Here is a 21,242-nt window from a genome sequence, read left to right as displayed (position 1 = left end):
GATGGTCTTGATCCCTGTCTCCTGTACAATGTCACGAACCTCATTCCATAGTTCATCAGGCACTCTATCTATCAGATCTAGGCCCTTAAATCTATTTCTCACTTCTACTGTATAATCATAAGGGATTTGATTTAGGTCACACCTGAATGGTCTAGCGGTTTTCCCTACTTTCTTCAGTTTGAGTCTGAATTTGGCAAGAAGGAGTTCATGATCTGAGCCACAGTCAGCTCCTGGTCTTGTTTTTTGCTGACTGTACAGAGTTTCTCCATCTTTGGCTGCAAAGAATATAATCAATTTGATTTCAGTGTTGACCATCTGGTGATGTCCATGTGTAGAGTCTTCTCTTGTGTTGTTGGAAGAGGGTGTTTGCTATGACCAGTGCATTTTCTTGGCAAAACTCTATTAGTCTTTGCCCTGCTTCATTCCGCATTCCAAGGCCAAATTTGCCTGTTACTCCAAGTGTTTGTTGACTTCCTAGTTTTGCATTCCATTCCCCTAAAATGAAAAAGACATCTTTTTTGGGTGTTAGTTCTAAAAGGTCTTGTAGGTCTTCATAAAACCGTCAACTTCAGTTTCTTCAGCATTACTGGTTGGGGCATATACTTGGATAACTGTGATACTGAATGGTTTGCCTTGGAGACAAACAGAAATCATTCTGTCATTTTTGAGATTGCATCCAAGTACTGCATTTCGGACTCTTTTGTTGACCATGATGGCTACTCCATTTCTTCTGAGGGATTCCTGCCCGCAGTAGTAGATATAATGGTTATCTGAGTTAAATTCACCCATTCCAGTCCATTTTAGTTCGCTGATCCTAGAATGTTGATGTTCACTCTTGCCATCTTTTGTTTGACCACTTCCAATTTGCCTTGATTCATGGACCTGACATTCCAGGTTCCTATGCAATATTGCTCTTTACAGCATGGGATCTTGCTGCTATCACCAGTCACATCCACAACTGTATATTGTTTTTGCTTTGGCTCCATCCCTTTATTTTTTCTGGAGTTATTTCTCCACTGATCTCCAGTAGCATATTGGGCACCTAATGACCTGGGGATTTCCTCTTTTGGTATCCTATCATTTTGCATTTTCATACTGTTCATGGGGTTCTCAAGGCAAGAATACTGAAGTGGCTTGCCATTCCCTTCTCCAGTGGACCACATTCTGTCAGACCTCTCCATCATGACCCGCCCGTCTTGGGTTGCCCTGCAGGCATGGCTTGGTTTCATTGAGTTAGACAAGGCTGTGGTCCTAGTGTGATTAGATTGACTAGTTTTCTGTTAGTATGGTTTCAGTGTGTCTGCCCCCTGATGCCCTCTTGCAACATCTATCTTACTTGGATTTCTCTTACCTTGGGCATGGGATATCTCTTCACGTCTTCTCCAGCAAAGCACAGCTGCTGCTCCTTATCTTGGAAGAGGAGTATCTCCTTACTGCTGCCGTTCCTGACCTTCAACGTGGGATCACATGCGATGACCTGCACTCACTTTAATTTAATTTGCTTATCTTTAAAAGGGAGGTAAGATGAAACAACTAGTGTTTAGACAGAAGAAAATTTTGATATCTTCCCTTAACAGCACTGAGTATTTGGCAGAAAAGAAGCAGCAACATCCAAGGACCTAATAACATTGAGAATTTTGCTAAATAATCAAAGAACAGAACTCACAGTATCATCACCACAAAACACCTACACAAAATTTCATCACCATTCAAACCTACATCCCCCATCTATATAAATCCATGTGTATGCATGTATATATGTATACATATTCATATATTCTCTTACACACACATATATATGTGTGTATATATTCTTGCACATGCCTAAACATCTATTTCACTGTTTTTATAATGGTGGCTAAGCGGTAAAGAATCTTCCTGCCAATTTGGGTTCAATCTCTTGGTCAGGAAGATGCCCCAGAGTAGGAAATGGCAAACCACTCCAATATTCTTGCCTGAAAAATTCTATGGACAGAGGAGCCTGGTGGAGTTCATTTCTGGGGTCACAAAGAGTCAGACAGGACCGAACCACTGAGCACGTACATACATTTGTAAATAGACACATTAGTGGACATAACTGTTCCAATTAATCTTCACAAGTTTTAACTTTTAAGTTTCCATAACCTCATTTTAAAATATCAAGGGATAAAGAATAGGGGCTATTGACCCAGAAGCAACCACATATATGATATGAGAGTAGCCATTCACAAAATCTTTATCTCAAGGGTCTTCTAACACTCCAAAAACCTGAGGCCATTCTTGAAACCTCTTCTTTCATTAAACCAAACTTAATGAATTTCAAATTTGTCTCCAAAACATACAAAATAATTATTTCCTTTCTTCCTTTTGTGTAGTCAAAAATAGCATAGTTCATTTCTTGCAGGCACCCTAACTTATCATCCTCCACCCATGAGTGCCCCCTTTCAAAAATTCCTTTCTGCAGTCAGAATGCACTTTGAATATTTAGAAAATCATTTATTCACCAAAAGCAAAAGGTATCTCAAGATCTTCTATTGTACTTAGAACAGAGTCCTAAATCTTTATCATTTCCTTCAGCCACAGCACAATTCAGCCCATGTCTACCTCTCTAGTGCCAATTCGCACCATTCCCCACCCCTCCCCCCACTTTGGTCTCTTCAATCCAGCCAAATCTGCAGTCTTTAAGTTCCTGGATCTCACTAAGAAACTTTTGGATATGGGATTTCACGTGTCCCTTCCTGTTTTCCTTCACCTTCTATAAAGTTCCTCTTTGCCTAATCAAAGCCTATCTATCCTCAAATAGAAAGAAAAAGTGAAAGAAAGTGAAGTCGCTCAGTCGTGTCCTAATCTTTGCAACCCGGTGGACTTTAATCTACCTGGCTCTTCCATCCATGGCATTCTCCAGGCAAGAATACTGGAGTGGGTTGCAAATCATTGATCTCGAGAAAAATCTCTTTTTCTAACAGGGCACAAAAGCTTAAATGAAAGGTCTTTGGGAGGAATTAAATTTTGTTGTTGTTGGTATCATTCAAGTACTGATTGTGAGAAAGGAGAAAAAAAAATCAATGAGTGTTTCTGGGAGAGTTGGGGATGGGAGGTGGTGGTGTTGACAGGCACACAAGACCAGGTGGGCTTCCAGGCTCATTTTTCCATCTGTTTCCCTGCTGTGAGAGGAGAGTTTGTGGTTGGGGTACAATACTACAGAGAAGTTATTTTGCAGATTATGATCTGACACAGGAGGTCTTTGAAAGATTCTGTAGCCTTCTTACAAAGGTTGTGCTGTGTGTTGAGAACAGAATCCAGATGTCTCTCCAAATAAATCACAATGCTCAGATCTAAACAAAGCACTCTGTGCTGCCCAGCTAACCCTCTGGAGCACTTTGAGGAAGGGACATTTTTATACTTTATAGGTTAAGTGAGAGCCCTTCAGTTGGCTGGTCCCTCTTCTCAAGAAATTAATGACAGCTTTTACTTGAGAGGAATCAGTTGGCTCATCCCTATTAGATATTTTTCTTGGAAAAACTTATACAATATTTGATAGTCTCCGATCAAGCCCCCAGGGCCTGCTAAAGCACTGCTGTTCTATGGAAATTGATTATTTTCTTTTAATTTTAATTTTTATTTTTACTTTATTTTACTTTACAGTACTGTATTGGTTTTGCCATACATTGCTTATTTTATTTCCCCCTTTCTTTTATGTGCCTTTGACTCTGTTTTTCTTTACCTGAATATGTTTTACCCCATCTTCTCCTTTTTAAACAATCTCATTTCTATCCCTAGTCTTCATCTCTTTTCCATTCTCCCTGATTTTTCAGACCCTTATTTTCCCTAGCTTCCAATTCACTTCTCATTTACTCTTCCATCCACTTTTTGTTTCATTTTTTTTTCTATATGATAGACCCTCCCTCACAGTGTATCTCTTATTTTACTCCTAATAACATTACCTACATTTTACTTTTTTTCTCATCTTTTCTTTGTCTTCCAGCAACCCCATGACACTGGACACTCTCTAGGTGCTTCTCATCTGCCTTTGTCATTTTCCTCACCAGAATTTTTATGAAGATTTGATGAAATAATGTGCATAAATAATCCTACACAGAGCTTGGTATGTAGAAGTCATGCCAAAAGATTTTAAGATAAATTTATTACCTGTATCAACCTCTGTGCTCTTGTTCAGAATTAATTTGGCTTCTTTCCTTCCCTGAGACTAGTCAACAGAGTACCTATGAAGTCTCCTCAAACTTCTGGAGGTGTCTCAGCCATCACGGTTCTGTATGCTCCTTAATTCCTCTGGAGAAATCCTTTGAGGCCTGTTATGTCGTGCTGCCTGACCTATTCCATCGTGAATTCCCAAAGAACTCCAAGCTGCTCCTTCATCTGTAAAATTGCCCTTTCTTCTACCAACACCTGTTTCAAAATTTCCTTCATTTTGATTTTATTTGTGTCCTCTCAGCCAAGACTGAGGAAGGAATAAGGATCTACTTCTCCCAAACACACACACACATACTTTATACATATATGTGTGTATGGCTGTGTGTATGTATGTGTGTGTGTGTGTATATATATATATATATATATATATATAATATTATATATATATATAATATTACTAAAGAAGTCCTAGAATTCCATCCTAATTTTTCCCTAGAGCTTCTGATTCCAAAACCAGTTTCAGTCTCATTGCTAATATAGTGCTGAGATTTACCTTGAAATAGCACTGAAGTCTATTGTTGTTTTGGATAGAGAGAAGAATTGCTTGGAATTTCCATTAGGAACAAAGAAGACAGAGTTCTTTAAATTTGTTGGACTTCTTTGGTTTTCTGCACTGTTATTCCAATATCATAAATATAATTTCTTTCATTTGTTTTTATGCATTTTTCTATAATAATATTTTTTCATCAATGAGGTAATTCTTAGGATTGTGGAAACAGCTCGTTATTCCATCAGTGTGTGCCTTTGTGTGGTCAGTCATTAAAATGTCCACAAACCCTTTCCACCACTTCTTCATGTCTCTTTTGATACCATTTCTTTACCTTCATAGGCATATTTACATCTTTAAAAATTTTATTGGAGAGTAGTTGATTTACAAATTTGTGTTAATTTCTGCTATACAGCAAATGAATCAGTTACATAACAAATATATCCACTCTATAACCATATACATCATTATAGAGTATTGAGTAGAGTTTCCAGTGGTGTACAGTAGGTCCTTATTAGTTATTTCTTTTATAAATAGTAGTGTGTATATGTCAATCCTAATTTCTCAGTTCATCCCTCGCCTCCACCTCCTCCTGATAACCATAAGTTTGTTTTCTACATCTGTGGTTTTATTTCTGTTTTGTAAATAAGTTCATTTATAGCTTTTTTAAGATTCCACATATAAACTCTCTATCTTACAATACTTGTCTTTCTCTGTCTGACTTAATGAGTATGATAGTCTCTGGGTCTGTTCATGTTGCTGCAAATAGCATTATTTCATTTTCTTTTTGTGTGGCTGAGTAATATCCCATGGCATTTATGTACTACATCTTCTTTATTCCTCTGTCAATGGACATTTAATTGCTTCCATGTCTTGGCTGCTGTAAATGGTGCTCTACTGAACATTGGGATGCTTGTTTCTTTTTGGATTATAGTTTTCTAAGGATATATGTCCTGGAGTGGAATTGCTGGATAATATGGTAGTTTCGTAGATATAGATCTTTTGTGCTTTGTTTTGAATATTTTTCTTGAAGCCCAGAGTGTTACACAATGGAGTATTACTCAGCCATTAAAAAGAATACATTTGAATCAGTTCTAATGAGGTGGATGAAACTGGAGCCTATTATACAGAATGAAGTAAGCCAGAAAGAAAAACATCAATACAGTATACTAATGCATATATATGGAATTTAGAACGAAGGTAACGATAACCCTGTATGCAAGACAGCAAAAGAGACACAGATGTATAGAACAGTCTTTTGGACTCTGAGGGAGAGGGAGAGGGTGGGATGATTTGGGAGAATGGCATTGAAACATGTATAATATCATATATGAAACGAATCACCAGTCCAGGTTCAATGCAGGATACAGGATGCCTGGGGCTGGTGCACTGGGATGACCCAATGACCCAGAGTGATGGTATGGAGAGGGATGTGGGAGGGGGGTTCAGCATGGGGAACATGTGTACACCCTTGGCGGATTCATGTTGATGTATGGCAAAACCAATACAATATAGTAAAGTAATTAGCTTCCAATTAAAATAAATAAATTTATGTTAAAAAATAAATAAAATAAACTGCAAAAAAATCACAAAATATGGGAAAAAAATTCTGAGGGGTCTCTACTCTAGAACAAGCTAAATATTCTCTAGAACAAATAAAATTTCCTATTCCTCTTCAGTCAAAAGTATATGCTAAACTATTTGTTATGGTTTAAAGGTTAAAATGGTTTTCATAGAATTTTCTTAAATAAAGCAGACTAATGTGCTTCTGCCATATTTACATTTTTAACAGCAGAAAACAAAAGCCAGATATAAACAATTCTTATGAAGATACTTATTTTCAGGTATGATAGAGAATGTATGGAAGAAGTTTATCTATTTATTTTTAATTTGGGTTTTTCACTTTATTTTTTTTATCTTTATTTTTATTTATTTATTTTTTTTAAATTTTAAAATCTTTAATTCTTACATGTGCTGGGCATACACACCGAGGAAACCAGAATTGAAAGAGACACATGTACCCCAATGTTCATCGCAGCACTGTTTATAATAGCCAGGACATGGAAACAACCTAGATGTCCATCAGCAGATGAATGGATAAGAAAGCTGTGGTACATATACACAATGGAGTATTACTCAGCCGTTAAAAAGAATTCATTTGAATTAGTTCTGATGAGATGGATGAAACTGGAGCTGATTATACAGAGTGAAGTAAGTCAGAAAGAAAAACACCAATACAGTATACTAACACATATATATGGAATTTAGAAAGATGGCAATGATGACCCTGTATGCAAGACAGGAAAAAAGACACAGCTGTGTATAATGGACTTTTGGACTCAGAGGGAGAGGGAGAGGGTGGGATGATTTGGGAGAATGGCATTCTATCATGTATACTATCATGTAAGAATTGAATCACCAGTCTATGTCTGACGCAGGATACAGCATGCTTGGGGCTGGTGCATGGGGATGACCCACAGAGATGTTATGAGGAGGGAGGTGGGAGGGGGGTTCATGTTTGGTTTTTCACTTTAAATTGGGTTTAAGTTTAATTTGGGTTTAAATTTTTAATTTAAACCTAATAAGAAATATGTGTATTATAATCTTCAGGAGACTAACTTTATCATAAATGTGAAGGGTTGGTGTTTTACAATAGATATTTCTGTATATTTTTTACCATGAGAATGTGACTACATCTAGAGATCTATAATTTTCTGTATATTTATATTTTACATAATGATTTATGTGGGCTATATATATGTATGTGTGTCTCTATGTATCTCTAGATATATATTACTATATATACTATATATAGTATATATATATAAAGATTTACATTTCTTTAAGCATCCCTTGCCATTATGTGTAAGGAGTTAAAGGATGAAATCCTTATCCTTAAGGAGTTTCTAATCTCTGAGAATATTTAATGCTTCCCAATCTCTCTTAAAGTGCTGTTAGAGACAGAAATATACAAACACAAAAAGCTTGATCTGAGTGTTTAATGGATGACTTGGGCTCCTCTGCAAACATCAGGACTTGCCTCATCCATATCTACGAAAACTGATGTCCCCTTTAGAATATCTTCATTCAGAAAAGCCCTCACATTATTCTAACAGAATTTCCTAATATCTGGAGTTCTGCTTTATGAAGGGTATGCCTTTCCAGACCCAAAATGGTAAAATTCAACAGAAAGAGTAGAGTCTGTGAAATCAGATACACCTTGCTTGAAATCACCATTTTAATTTTCTGGAAGATTGATCTTAGAGAAAGTTATTAATTTTTTTATTCAATCAACATTTCCCTGTTATCTATTACTAAACAACATCTACTGTTTAAGTCCAGCTGTTGCCTCTCCTCTCCATCTGCATTGATGAGCCCAATACACTTAGAGGAGATCATACAACAATGTTGAGTACTGTATTCTTACCTTAAATGTATCACCAAAGACCTCATGTACTCCCTCACAGCTTTCAAATTATAATTTTTTTATGTCTCTTCTATTCCATTACATCTTTCCAAATTCTTATTCTTTGTTGATGACTTTATTTCCTACATCATCAAGAAAGTTGAATTATCAGAAAACAACATCCAGTGCCCCGACCACATTTACTCGTCTGTTAACAGGGTCAAATATATGCTGATTTCTTTGTTACCTTGTATAAATTAGATGAACTATTCATCCTCCTTTCTAAAACCAATCCTTCCATTTTTGTACTAGATCCTGTCCTTATCATTTACTCAGAAACATCATTTAGACACCTTTTTATCACCTTTTTATCATAAAGTTTTTACCCTCTGGTTGGTTATTTTTATCAATATCATACGTGATGTGATATTTTTCATCAGAAAGAAAGTGTTCCACTGGTATTGTCTCATTTCTTTGCTTCCCTTTAATGTAAAATCTCTAGAAAAAAAATTAGGAAAAGATGGATTTCTGGCTACTTTAAAAGGAAGAGGATGGTGAATACTCTCCTCAGAGAAAAAAAAGAAAAGAAAGAAATGCATAAACCTGGATAAATTATTTTTTAAAATATAACAACAAAAGATTCTAAGGTTCTAGAAGTTGACCAAAGTCAAACAACAGATTGAGAAACATATTTGAAAACCTTTTACAGCTTCAGGTAAGGACACATTCCTTCACAACTGATTTAATAAGCAAATTTTTAAAACAGTAGTTTCACCAGGTTGGAGCTGGCTCAAAGCCAACTGCTATGCTCTCAGAGAGTACAGAGTCAACTTGAGATGGAGGGAAAAAAATCTGAAGCTTTGTCAGCTATCAGCAAACCTGGCAGCAGTGTTACCCAAAAGTGAGGCCTAGCTGCTTACCACTCTGAAATCAATAAAGTCTTGTACCAGCTTACTATTAACAAAAAGTTCATTTATCTAATTAAATTCAATCTAATTTTAATCCTGACAATGTACAAAGTTCTTTTCTTAAATTTCCTTTTTCACAGACTTTTTCTAACTTTCTGGATCCAAATTAATTTGTCCCTTATTATCCTTATATACATAAGCAACCAGCTCTAGGACAAAATTATTTTCCTTTTCTTTCCTCAATAAAAATATCACTGGTCTTTATACTTTCTCTCACTGGCAACACATATCCTAATGCTTAACAAACTGAAATGTTTCCCCTATCATTTAAGTAGGTTTAATTTATGGGGGAGCCTGGTGTGCTGCCATCTATGGGGTTGCACAGAGTCGGACATGACTGAAGCAACTTAGCAGCAGCAGCAGCAGCAGCAGCAACAAAACCAAGAAACATGTTATATCAGTATTTTCTCATTGGTAAACTTAAGAACATATTCCATAGCCTCTAAAAACATACATTTTTCTTATACCACAATTTCCCTTTGATGTAGTACAAGATGTGTGTTTAATGAACCCAAATATATTTTAAAGTTCTACTAATTAACCCACTGCTGAGGTTTCAAGCAAATCGGGTTGCCGTGTATTTCAAGGACACGGTAAGAGTTTACTTCAAGCTTTTTCTTAAGCATATTTTTGTTCTCACAGGGTCAGATTCTGAAAATGGTATTTTGTCAAGCTAGCTTTCTCTAACTGTGTATGCAAAAAGTATAAGTTTTTAAATTTCAAAAGAGCTTCACCTTAACCAAATTTCTTTGGAGTCTAAAGGATACTGTTGCCATACGATGATTAATTTATTCATGATTTCATGGCTAATTTTTTTCTAATGAATTGACCCTGTAGTTCCCCTTTTACAAAAGACAACAATGACACCAGTCACACAAATGGAATATATACTCACACACCAGAAGACAGAACTGTCACAAGTCCCCCAGGAAGATGACCAAATAAACACTTGCCCAAAACAAACAGTTCCTGACATGACACAGGTCAGATCAGTTGGCAAAATGCCCAAATAACACTCAGCATTCACAAACTGACCCTCAATGGTAGACACATGTCAGATCAATTGGCAAAAATGTCCAAATAGTACTTCATGCTCACAGATGGTCCTTGATGTCAGATACACATCAGAACCAATTGACAAAATGCCCAAATGACACTCAGTGCTCACAAACTGTCTTTGGTGTCAGATACATGTCAGAACCAACTGGCAAAATGCCCAAATAACACTTCGTGCTCAAAAGACAAGTTTACCTGGATCCACACCGGGAGACTTACTGAGTCTTGGAGCTTCTCAGATGTCCAGATGTATCTTTCTGTTTCATCAAAGAAAAATGTAAGTTGGCAACCAAAGATTCTGCTGGAAAGTGAAAGTAAAGTGGGATTTGAAAACTGGTTGATATGAATGTAAAATGATTCAGCACACTGGTAAACAGTTTGACATCTTCAAAATTAGACCAACACCTGTCATACTATCCAGTAATTCCTTTCCCTGATATGTACCCAAACATGCCAACACAAAGACTGTCTGTTAATGTTTTTAGTGGCATTATTATAACAGTCAAATCTGTACACGATCCAAATATATATCAACTAGTGATTGGATAAATAAATATGCTTTATTTGTACAGTGACATACTTTTCATTAAAGAAAAGGAATGAATTATGAATATATTCAGCAACAGGAGTAAAACTCGTAACATTGCATTACTTGAAGGAAGATAGACATAAAGAATAATATATTGTAGTAATATGACTCCATTTACGTGAAATTTCTAGTAAAGGCAAATTATATAGATAGAAAGTGTATCAGTGGTTTCCTGGAGCTAGAGACAGGCCCAGGACTGACAAACCATCATTAGGGAATATTTTTATGTGATGAAAGTCTTAAAATCAGTTTGGTATGAGAGTTTCACAGCTGTTTAGATTTACTGAAACTCTTTAAATTGTACATCTAAAATGGATAAATTCTATGGTCCATAAGTTATACCACAACAAAACAAATAAGTAAGAAAATGAAAACATCAATAATTAGGAGGCTATTGTTATATTACAGATGAGGGGTCATGGTGAATTTGCTAAAATGACAGAGATCAAGAGGAAGAGAATTTGAAGTATGTGGAAAATATTTTGGTTTGTACTTAATAGGATTTGGCAATGATAGAAGGAAGAAGGGGAGAAAATCTGTAGTTTTGATTTGAGCAGCTGAGTGAATTGTATGGTTAGTCTGATTTCTTAAAATTAATCAGCAAAAAAGGTTACAGTATTCATCATGCTAATTTTTAGCTTCCTATTTGATTCCAAGTGGAATTATCAAGTAGAAAGCTGATCTTGGAGATTAAGGCAGAACTAAATCAATATATAGATGGTATGTGAAGCAATGGGACTTGATAATATCCTTCAGTAGGAGAATGGACCTAATAAGAGATACATTAACATTTAGTGATGTAGGAAGAAGATAAGCCATCACAGGATATTGAAGAGTGGACATTAAAGCTGGAGAAAAACATGGTGTCACACACATAAAAAAGAAAACAAACAATGAGAAAAGCAGAAAAGAAAGCAATTCAACATCAAGGCAATTTTCCACTGTATTGGATTTTGCTTAAAAGGAAAGTAAGATGGGGAATGTTTGACAATAAGCAGACCATTGGTGAAATACACAAAGATAGTGTCAGAGGAGTGGGAAAGAACTCTCACTGAAGCTGACTGAGGAGAAAATGGGAAACAAGTGGGAAGAGGGGCCACAGATCACAGTATTGAAAGGCTTTACAATCATGAAGCAGAAAAAAGAAACAAGATAGTAGGTGGATGCAAGACTGAGCTCCACATTTTCTTTTAGTTTCTTTCCCTTTCTCTCTTCTTTCCTTCCTTCCTCTCTCTCCATGCATTCGACCCTCCCTCCCCTCTTTTATTTTATTTTTTTTGACTGAATTGTAAAGATTAGGCAGTAAAGTATATCTGTAATTTGATACAGTTGGTGAAGTACCATTCATATGAGATTCAGATTGATTCTGTATTTGAATGATTGTCATCACAGGTTTGTATTAGGGAAAATTAGGTCCAATATGCCCAGAAGCCTGGGTCTATATGGTCTATGCCCCTGGGCACATCTTCAGCAAGACTGATACTCTTGTCTCCAGAGGATCACCCCAGAGGGGATTCTAGACTAGATGCTGCTAGTTTATCATCCCAGTTTTACTGCTGTGGCTGTCAGTCAGCATCAGAAGTGATTCTCATTTCCTAGACTAGATTTTCAGTAAGTTGGAGACCAAGATTTGGGTGGTACTTTTTCTAGAATGCTGTCACAGAATGCAGGGAACTGTAGTATATACGGTTTTTAGGGAGAAAAAAAAAAGGTCAGTGAACTTACAGATGTTCAAGCTGGTTTTAGAAAAGGCAGAGGAACCAGAGATCAAATTGCCTACATCTGCTGGATCATCGATAAAGCAAGAGAGTTCCAGAAAAACATCTATTTTTGCTTTATTGACTATGCTAAAGCCTTTGACTGTGTGGATCACAATAAACTGTGGAAGATTCTGAAAGAGATGGGAATACAAGACCACCTCACCTGCCTCTTGAGAAACCTATATGCAGGTCAGGAAGCAACAGTTAGAACTGGACATGGAACAACAGACTGGTTCCAAATAGGAAAAGAAGTACGTCAAGGCTGTATATTGTCACCCTGCTTATTTAATTTATATGCAGAGTACCTCATGAGAAATGCTGGGCTGGAAGAAGCACAAGCTGGAATCAAGATTGCTGGGAGAAATATCAATAACCTCAGATATGCAGATGACAACACCCTTATGGCAGAGTGAAGAAGAACTAAAGAGCTTCTTGATGAAAGTGAAAGACGAGAGTCAAAAAGTTGGCTTAAAGTTCAACATTCACAAAACGAAGATCGTGGCATCCGGTCCCCTAACTTCATGGGAAATAGATGGGGAAACAGTGGAAACAGTGTCAGACTATTTTGGGGGGACTCTAAAATCACTGCAGACGGTGATTGCAGCCATGTAATTAAAAGACGCTTACTCCTTGGAAGAAAAGTTATGACTAACCTTAACAGCATATTAAAAAGCAGAGATATTACTTTGTCAACAAAGATCAATCTAGTGAAGGCTATGGTTTTTCCAGTGGTCATGTATGGATGTGAGAGTTGGACTGTGAAGAAAGCTGAGCACTGAAGAATTGATGCTTTTGAACTGTGGTGTTGGAGAAGACTCTTGAGAGTCCCTTGTACTGCAAGGAGACCCAACCAGTCCATCCTAAAGGAGATCATTCCTGGGTGTTCGTTGGAAGGACTGATGCTGAGGCTGAAACTCTAATACTTTGGCTACCTCATGCGAAGAGTTGACTCATTGGAAAAGACTCTGACGCTGGGAGGGATTTGGGGCAGGAGGAGAAGGGGACGACCGAGGATGAAATGGCTGAATGGCATCACCGACTAGATGGACATGAGTTTGAGTAAACTCTGGGAGTTGGTGATGGACAGGGAGGCCTGGCGTGCTGCAGTCCATGGGGTTGCAAAGAGTCAGACACGACTGAGCGACTGAACTGAACTGAACTGATTAATGGTAGGAGTGAAGGAAGTCAGATCTATTGAGGCCAATCTACTGTTCATTCTTGAATTTGAATTTGATGACAGAAACTTTCTCTGTGGTTAAAAGTTTATCCTCTTTTTTTAAGATCAAATAGAACTTAAAAGAAAAATTGTCAGAGCACCCCAATGTAGCTTTTACTTTTGGGATTTGGGTCAAGTTAATTAACTTGCCTGACCCTATTTTTCATTCATGCATGCAGTGGCTATAATAAACAGCAATTTTCCATTAAGTTTTCATGATCATTTGAATGTAGAACATATGAAAACCTGGAACATAAATAAGCACTTAGCAAATTTTAGATGCTTTTATTATTAAATGATTTAATTTAAAATGTCTGCCCATTATCCCTTCCATTGTCTGTTGTCTGTCTACACTATAAATCTATTGCTTGTGATGTCTATTTCTATAAAAAGCCTAGAATCAAGAGTCTCAGCAAGAATTATCTATTTCACTTCCTTCTATTTTTTTTCTTCTTTTTTAAGTTTTTTTTTTTTTTTGGCTGTTGGGTCTTAGTTGAGGCACATGGACTTCTCTCTAGTTGTGGCACATGGGCTCAGTAGTTGCCCAGTGGCATGTGGGATCTTCATTCCCTGACCAGGGATTAAACCTTTATACCTTGGATTAGAAGGCAGATTCAAAGTGAAAGAGGAGAGTGAAAAGTTGGCTTAAAGCTCAACATTCAGAAAACAAAGATCACGGCATCTAGTCCAATCACTTCATGGGAAGTAGATGGGGAAAGAGTGGAAACAGTGTCAGACTTTATTTTTTGGGCTCCAAAATCACTGCACGTGGTGACTGCAGCCATGAAATTAAAAGACGCTTACTCCTTGGAAGAAAAGTTATGACCAACCTAGATAGCATATTCAAAAGCAGAGACATTACTTTGTCAACAAATGTCCATCTGGTCAAGGCTATGGTTTTTCCAGTGGACATGTATGGATGTGAGAGGTGGACTGTGAAGAAGGCTGAGCGCTGAAGAATTGATGCTTTTGGACTGTGGTGTTGGAGAAGACTCTTGAGAGTCCCCTGGACTACAAAGAGATCCAACCAGTCTATCCTAAAGGAGATCAACCCTGGGATTTCTTTGGAAGAACTGATGCTAAAGCTGAAACTCCAATACTTTGGCCAGCTCATGTGAAGAGTTGACTCATTGGAAAAGACCCTGACGCTGGGAAGGATTGGGGGCAGGAGGAGATGGGGCGACAGAGGGTGAGATGGCTGGATGGCATCACTGACACAATGTACATGAGTTTGAGGAACTCTGGGAGTTGGTGATGGACAGGGAGGCCTGGCGTGCTGTGATTCATGGGGTCACAAATAGTCGGACACGACTGAGAGACTGAACTGAACTGAACTGATATATTTATAATTAGTATAGAAATAACACATATCTATAAATGAGAGAATTAGATGGAGAGTGTGTCATTTTACCAAAGGCCAATTAGAAAAGTAACAAGATCCCCCCAGATTTTGCCCTTCCCTTCTAAGTTCCAGCTCAAGGCCAATAGCAAATACATTTCTTCTCAAAGTGAAAGACTAATCTATGATTCTTCAGAAGACAATTCCAAGGTACCAGAACTCTGTTTCAGCCTGCAGCTCAAACACTATAAGAGTATAGATTTCTCAGTCAGTCTTTCAGGGAATAGTTCTCCCTGACTGCCTGGGTGGTAAAGAACATTGAATGCTACTTCAGCGTTCTTCAATGTTGTGAGTAGAAAAGGGAAAAATCTCATTTCCTTCTTCTCCTCCACTTCCCCACATACTCTTCTTAAGCCATAAAGTTTCTGTCCTTTTGCTGTGAGGAAAGTTTATGTTTGATCTTCATTGTCTGTCACTAGTACTGAGGGAGGCAGAGTTAATTTGAGTCCAGTTGAGGATACATAGGTGAACAAGGTGAACATATTGACCCATCTGTAAAGCTTGTTTTTATTCAACCCCAGGCACACATTCTACTCCTCTTTCTGATCTTGTTTTTCATGTGTTCTTTGCTAAGGGTCTTGGAAGGCAAAAAAAAAAAAATCTCATTTTGAGACTCTGATTATGATGACTTGTCTAGAACTTAGTAGGCATTCAACAAAGTGATTTATCAGTAAATTAGCTAAACATGAAAACTTTTCCTGGGTTCATCAGATCTTAAGGAATCAGCAGACTAACGTGCAAACCTCATGTTGAATTTTTTGCTTCCCTGGTGGCTCAGAGGTTAAAGCGTCTGCCTGCAATGTGGGAGACCCGGGTTCGATCCCTGGGTTGGGAAGGTCCCCTGGAGAAGGAAATGGCAACCCACTCCAGTATTCTTGCCTGGAGAATCCCATGGCTGGAGGAGCTTGATGGGGTACAGTCCACGGGGTCGCAAAGAGTCGGACAAGACTGAGCGACTTCACTTTTACTTTGTGTTAATCTCTGTGATGAATCTCCTCGGATGGTCAGTGCAGAGTTTGTTTTGTACTCCTAGTCCCTCAGAATCAATGTTCTTTATTCCTCTCTTCCTCTTACTGATTTTCACTACCTATGATTTCTACTAGTGTATTATCCTTTCATCTCTATTTTATCTAGGATCTGCTTCCAATAAATTCTTCACAATAAGCATTCATGATTAAGTGAAGAGTCACTGAGCACAGATCAGTAGAGTTCATGATCTTGAGCGCTGCAACAGTCACTGCATGCAAGCCACTGGTACTGAGTGATGGACTAAATTCACTGATGGATACAAAGATTTAGATAATATAGAATTTGATTAAAATGCATCAGTAATATATGGGTAGGTAGATATATCTATCAGTGTGTAAATAAATTCCACAGCCTATTGATATTTTTGAGATTAATGTTCACAGCCAAATATGACAAAGATCAGAGAAAAAAAGATGCTGATTAATTATAGCTAAATTTTGAGTGTTAATTTGTCTGGTGCTTAACAAAATGCCCAATATCGCCAGTGAATACTCTTAACTATCCCACTCATTTTTAAAAGGTGAGGAATAAATCACAGAGATTCTTAAGTAACTTATCTAAGGAAATAGAACTTTGATTCAAACCCAGGTGGTTTCTCTCCAGAATCTTCAGATTTAGTGGTACTTTCCTATTTAATTTCCCCCAAAAAGAGACAAAGACAGAGAGATAGGTAAAGGGAGGTAGAGGTTATGCAGTATGAAAGACTCTTAAATCCACTTGGAGCGAAGATTTGGCAAGAGGTCACCTAGAATGTTGGTATTCTCTAAATCTGCAGTCTGCATCATTAATTTTTCAAATCTTAATAGAATTTTTTGGAATGATGAAAATATTCTGCCTCTGTTCTTTTCAAATACAGCAGTCACTGGCAACATGTAGCTACTGAATACTTGAAACACAGCAAGGGTAACTAAGGTATTGATGATGTAATTAGCTTAATTAATATAAAGATAAATGACCACAGGTCTCTAGTGGCTACCAGAGTGGACAGTGCAGCACTAAGCTATCGACTTGGAGCAACTTTTTCCTGTCTGCATTTATTCCCAAGCATCCAGAGTTTTCTGCCCTTTGTAGCCAACCCTGGATTTTGTCTAATGACTTTGCTCTTTCTGTGACTCAGGCTTCTGTTCCATTTTCTTTAATATGGATCCTGAGATTGGCTTCAGTAATACATGAATTCACTTAATTTCTATGCAGAATTTTGCTTGTATTCATGTATGTGTATATAAGTTAAGTCACTTCAGTCATGTCCGACTCTGTGCGACCCCATAGACGGCAGCTCACCAGGCTCCCCTGTCCCTGGGATTCTCCAGGCAAGAACACTGGAGTGGGTTGCCATTTCTTTCTCCAGTGCATAAAAGTGAAAAGTGAAAGTGAAGTCGCTCAGTCGTATCTGACTCTTAGCGACCCCATGGACTGCAGCCTACCAGGCACCTCCATCCATGGGATTTTCCAGGCAAGAGTACTGGAGTGGGGTGCCATTGCCTTCTCCACTATGTGTATATATGAACACTTTTATTTGAGAAACTTATTATGAGATGCTCAATAAGGATCATAACACACGGTTAAGAGCCATTATAGCACTGTTTTTTCGTTCAATCTTGAATTCTTATCATTTGTGGCTAGACTGACCCCCAAAAGTGATATCTCAGCTGTACATTTGGATACATCTTCCTAAAGATAACAAGTAATTGAAATAGAAGATATTTAATTGTATGACACCAATATTTTAATACTGATCTTTGTTACTGCAACCGTTAGACACTAACATCTAGAATGATTTTTAAGTTCATCTAGGTCTTACTCCGGAGAAGGCAATGGCACCCCACTACAGTACTCTTGCCTGGAAAACCCCATGGATGGAGGAGCCTGGTGGGCTGCACCCCATGGGGTCTCTAAGAGTCGGACACGAGTGAATGACTTCACTTTCACTTTTCACTTTCATGCATTGGAGAAGGAAATGGCAACCCACTCCAGTATTCTTGCCCAGAGAATCCCAGGGATGGGGGAGCCTGGTGGGCTGCCGTCTATGTGGTCGCACAGAGTCGGACACGACTGAAGCGACTTAGCAGCAGCAGCAGCAGGTCTTACTCAGAATTACAATAGGAAATAGAGCTGCTGGAAACTCAAGGAGATTACTAAAGTAGCTGCACAGTAGTGAGAATGCATAGAATGAGAGATCTTAATGCAAGAACAGGGAAACTAAGTCCAACTGTGTTCTCAACACCAAGGCCAATGACTTCATCAATCTGAGTAATGTTTGAATCTATCTTTTGGGAGATTCTCCAGAGATGGGTTTCACCTGACTGGATCAGTTGTTGGCTGTAAAACTCATTGCAAGTTCTATCCGACATTCTGTTCTCTTAGGTGTAACACAGAAATGGATCTCAGAATTCTTTTCCGAGTATACCTTAGGACAGAGAAGTCTAACTTCCATGAAGAAAAAGGGACAGAGTCTGAGTAAATGAGACTGAATGGGAAGATTGCAAATATTTCTGAAAAGGGGTTAAAGCAACTCTCTTCTGGCTCCTCTGGATATTAGTTTTCTTCTTCTCCCACAACAAATTACCGTGAATGTAGTGACTCAGCATACATATATTTATTATCTTACAGTTCTGCATGTCAGAAGAACAACACGGTTCTTACAGGGCTAAAATCAAGGTGTCACCAAGTCTGCATTCCTTTCAGAGGACTCCAGGGAAAATTCCACTCCCTTGCCTATTCCAGCATCTAGGGGCTACTCACATTCCTTGGCTCTTGGTCCCCCTCCTTCTTCTTCACAAGTACTGCTGAGTCTTTCTCAAGTTGTCTCTCTGGTTTTCTGCAGCTGGGGAATTTTCTTCACTTTTGAGGACTCATATGATCAAATTTGACCTATCTGGGTAATCCAGGATAAACTTCCATCTGAAGCCATTAACTTTAATGACATCTTCAAAGTTTCTTTGGCCATGCAAGCCACTATGTTCACAGGTTTCCAGAATTAGGAGGTGAATATCCTTAGAGACGGTTATTCTGTCTATCATAGTGGGTCCTTATAAAATTCTGAGGAAAGCCAAATAATTCCTTCCTTCATCACCTGCTGTAATCTCAGGTCCTTTTAGTACCCATACACTACTAGGAATGCAGATAGTCAGAAGTTTAGTCCTTGAAGATTATCTTTCTTATTCTGTCCCATGTCATGCAAGTGGAAAACTTGAGTCTCAATGAGGATTTTGTCTAAATCACAACAATTTAAGATCATAATTAAGATACATACAGGTCTTCATATTTGTGTTCATGAACACTGTTTATGTCTTGTTTGTGCCTGATAATATTTCTTTTCTGGTTATTTGCATCAGTTTTTAGGACCCAGATAAATGAACAGCATCATTTTTTCCTGAGGAAGGAGGCAAGCAACTACTCCATATTTCTAGGTGAATTGTATTCCAGTTAGCTTAGGTGTTGATTAAAGTTTTTTGTTGTTGTTCTCCTAGATATTTTAGCATATGGTGGTCAGTAATAGAACTGCTTCACGGGGGTGGGGATATCAGTTTCTTTATCAGACTGTGAACATAAAATATTTATCACTGCCTCTCATGTTACCATCTCAAAACTTAGTGATTCTAATTGAAGCTGATTGGCTTAATGAGTTCTTCTCTTTTTGCCTAGTCAAACCTTTGATCCACAATGCTATCATTCAACCAAACTATTAATAACCATCAGAACTTCACCCTTACTGGGATTCTAGGAATGCCAGAGAAGGACTTCTGGTTGGCCCTGTCCCTCTGTCTTCTTTACAGTTTCACATTCCTGGGTAATGTCACCATCCTAGCTGTCATCAAAGTTGAACAACATCTCCATGAGCCCATGTATTATTTTCTGGCAATGCTAGTTGCCACTGACCTCAGCCTCCATTGTCTTCCGTGCCCACCACGATCAGTGTTCACTGGCTCAGCTGGTGCTCAGTAGCCCTTGATGCCTGCATCACTGAAATTGTCTTCATCCACACCTTTGGGGGAGTGGAATCGGGTGTTCTAGTGGCCATGGCCTTTGACCGCTTTATGGCTATTCGCTTTCCTCTGCACTACGCTACCGTTCTCACTCATGGAGTCATTGACAGGATTGGAGCAGCAGTCCTGCTGCGGAGTGTGGGGATTGTGCTCCCTGTGACTCTCCTCATCAAAAGTTACCTTTCTGCCACTCCAACACCCTCTCCCATGCATACTGCCTCCATCAGGATGCCATGAGGCTTGCCTGTGCTGACACCCGTGTCAACAGCATCTATGGCCTCCTGGAGGTGATCTTCGTCATTGTGGTAGATGCCTTGCTCCTCTTGGCCTCTTCCTTTCTAATCTTCCAGGCAGTATTGTACATTGCTTCCTGGGAAGAGACACTCAAGGCTCTCAATACCTGCCTCTCTCATATCTGTGCCGTGCGGCTCTTCTATGTACCTCTCATTGGTATGACTGTGATTCACTGCTTCGGGAAGCATTTGTCACCCATAGTACACACAGTCATTGCCAGTACCTACCTGCAACTGCCTCCTCTGCTCAGTCAGATTGTATACAGTGTTAGGACCAAGCAGGCCCATCAGTGGATTGTCCAAGTGTTCCGTGGGGGTAGGGTGGGCTCTTAGGACTTTTGTGCAAACACAATTGAGTCAGAGAAGATTATCAAGTACAGCACTGTCCGATAGGAATTCCTGCAGTGATGTTAAAAGTCTCTGTTGCTAATATAGTAACCACTAGCCACACAAGGCTACTGAGCACCTGATACTTAGCTAGTGCAACCAAGGAGCTGAATTTTTAAGTTATATTCAATTCTAATAAATGAAATGAAGATTTAAATAGTCACATGTGGTGAGAAGCACCTAATAGGTTTTATATGCCATTGCATAGTAGTTTTGATGAAAGCAAAAATTTAACTTGATACAAATATGAATGTTTCTTTCTCAAAATGGTGTATAGTAACTTTTCAATATTTATATACAATAAAATTTACTGGTTTTGGTATATAGTTCTATTAAGTTTTCAAAGATGCATAGTCATGCAACCACCACTGATACCTAGATACAGAAAAATTATATCACTCTCTCAAACTACCTCATGCTGCCCCTTTAGTCAACCCCTGTACCTATGCCCAACCCTGACAAGCTCTAATTTGTT

General features: G+C 38.3%; 1 pseudogene; it reads left to right on the top strand.

The window, feature by feature from the left end:
* Positions 1-19,764: 19,764 nt before the first annotated feature.
* On the top strand, positions 19,765-20,713 carry LOC138093185 (olfactory receptor 51H1-like; annotated as a pseudogene).
* The last annotated feature ends 529 nt before the right edge of the window (positions 20,714-21,242 follow it).

Source organism: Capricornis sumatraensis, chromosome 16 (genome assembly GCF_032405125.1).
Source record: "Capricornis sumatraensis isolate serow.1 chromosome 16, serow.2, whole genome shotgun sequence".
Lineage (NCBI taxonomy): Eukaryota > Metazoa > Chordata > Mammalia > Artiodactyla > Bovidae > Capricornis > Capricornis sumatraensis.
This window is presented reverse-complemented; position numbering and strand designations above follow the sequence as displayed.